The following is a 2500-nucleotide window of genomic DNA, read 5'->3' on the forward strand; positions in this document are numbered from 1 at the left end:
GACGGGTCGCACCGGAGGCCAGCGACGGCGTGCGGCCGGCTCTTTGGCCGGCGGAGGTGCAGCCGTTGGCTGGAGACCGCTTTCCGACGGCTATCTCCGCTGGTGGGCCAGCTGTGCTCGTCGGGTGCGCGGCGCGGGGAAGAGGAAGGCAAGCGGCATCGAACGCTACCACATTCCTGCGGGCCGACCCGAAGCCGAGCGCGCTGGAAGTCCGCGAAATGCAACCGGAGAAGAAAGTCTGAATGTGGCAACTGATGAACTGAAAATTGTCGGCGGCAAATGGTTAACCAAATGGGTTGAAGGTGGCAAACCATTAACCGAAAACTCTGGCAAATGGTTAACCGGCGTGTTAAGATGGTATCTTTAATAAAAGACGGAAATGACGAAGCCAACATAGCCAAACGAAGGCGGGGACGTTAGTGTGGCAGAAGGGCATGTCTTTAAGCCGTCGGGCGAATGTCCCTGCCAGTTGGAATCTTTTCGGGAAAAAGGGTGAAAAAATCGGAAAGGCCTAGCCGTCCGCCGTGGGGTGCGTTCGCTCGGGCTCGGCCAGCCGCGTCGATGGGTGCCGGAACGGTGCGGCTGCGCTCCGGGAGTGCGGAGATACGGCCTGTCAAGTTTCGTCCCGGAAGTCTGGATGGAGCTAAATCCGAAGCCGTTTGCGGGAAATTAGTTCCAGGGCTCGGCGACCGAAGTCAAATCCGTCCCGCCAACTTGACACTTGTCATTTCTGTCCTTGGGGGTTGGCGGGGTACCTGCACAGAGGTAGGAGGTGGCTGATCGAGAATTGGTGAGTTTTCCAAAGTCACGTCTCGAGCCTCCAGGTCTGCAGAGACCGACCAGGGCTGCCGCCCAACCGACTATTCACCCTTTTTGGGCGGGAATTTTTTCCATTTTTGTCCATTTTTCGGGTTTTTGGTCGGGCTTCAAAAACGGCAGCCCGAGGCCTGGCAGAGGCCGGGGCATGTCCCCGGTCGCGCCAGGCGGCTCGCGCGACCCGATTAGGCCCCGAAAGGAGTCGGGAAATCGGCAGACCTGCCCGAGTTCAGCCCGGGGGAGGCGGGGGGCAGGTCGGTTCGGCTCAAATCATTAACCAAAGCCGAGACTTGGTCTCGCTGGCGCAACCGAAGTGCCAGGCTGGATAACTCATTAACCAGAAGGCGGCTGGAGGCAGGCAGGGCTGATGGCTGAGGCCGGGTGGAGGCCACCCGCGGCCGGGAAAGTCAAAAGTCCCGTTGTGTGGAAGTCTATGAGGTCAGATTCGGCCGCCTTACCGGGCCTGCGGTTGATGGTTTCCCGCTTGGGCAAGCGAGTCGGCCCGGCAAAGTGGCCACTTGCATTTTCTGGCAAGTGTCTGCGAACAACGTTAATGAGTTGAACCTCGGCAATTGTCGGAAGTCCCGATGAAGAAATGAAAATGCCCCTTTTGCGGGGATTTGGATGCTCATGGCCGGCAGCAGGTGGCCCGACGCCCCGCCAACTTGACACTTGTCATTTCTGTCCTTGGGGGTTGGCGGGGTATCTGCACAGAGGTAGGAGGTGGCAGAATCGAGACTTGGTGAGTTTTCCAAACAAACGTCTCGAGCCTCCAGGTCTGCAGAGACCGACCAGGGCTGCCGCCCAACCGACTATTCACCCTTTTTGGGCGGGAATTTATTCCCTTTTTGCCCATTTTTCGGGTTTTTGGTCGGGCTTCAAAAGCGGCTGCCCGAGGCCTGGCAGGTGCCGGGGCATGGTCCCCGATCGCGCCAGGCGGCTCGCGCGACGCGATTAGGCCCCGAAAGGAGTCGGGAAATCGGCAGACCTGCCCGAGTTCAGCCCGCGGGGGCGGGGGGTAGGTCGGTTCGGCTCAAATCATTAACCAAAGCCGAGACTTGGTCTCGCTGGCGCAACCGAAGTGCCAGGCTGGATAACTCATTAACCAGAAGGCGGCTGGAGGCAGGCAGGGCTGATGGCTGAGGCCGGGTGGAGGCCACCCGCGGCCGGGAAAGTCAAAAGTCCCGTTGTGTGGAAGTCTATGAGGTCAGATTCGGCCGCCTTACCGGGCCTTCGGTTGATGGTTTCCCGCTTGGGCAAGCGAGTCGGCCCGGCAAAGTGGCCACTTGCATTTTCTGGCAAGTGTCTGCGAACAACGTTAATGAGTTGAACCTTGGAAATTGCCGGAAGTCCCGATGAAGAAATGAAAATGCCCCTTTTGCGGGGATTTGGATGCTCATGGCCGGCAGCAGGTGGCCCGACGCCCCGCCAACTTGACACTTGTCATTTCTGTCCTTGGGGGTTGGCGGGGTATCTGCACAGAGGTAGGAGGTGGCAGAATCGAGACTTGGTGAGTTTTCCAAACAAACGTCTCGAGCCTCCAGGTCTGCAGAGACCGACCAGGGCTGCCGCCCAACCGACTATTCACCCTTTTTGGGCGGGAATTTATTCCCTTTTTGCCCATTTTTCGGGTTTTTGGTCGGGCTTCAAAAGCGGCTGCCCGAGGCCTGGCAGAGGCCGGGGC

This window comes from Pristiophorus japonicus, unplaced genomic scaffold (genome assembly GCF_044704955.1).
Source record: "Pristiophorus japonicus isolate sPriJap1 unplaced genomic scaffold, sPriJap1.hap1 HAP1_SCAFFOLD_2297, whole genome shotgun sequence".
NCBI classification, from domain to species: domain Eukaryota; kingdom Metazoa; phylum Chordata; class Chondrichthyes; family Pristiophoridae; genus Pristiophorus; species Pristiophorus japonicus.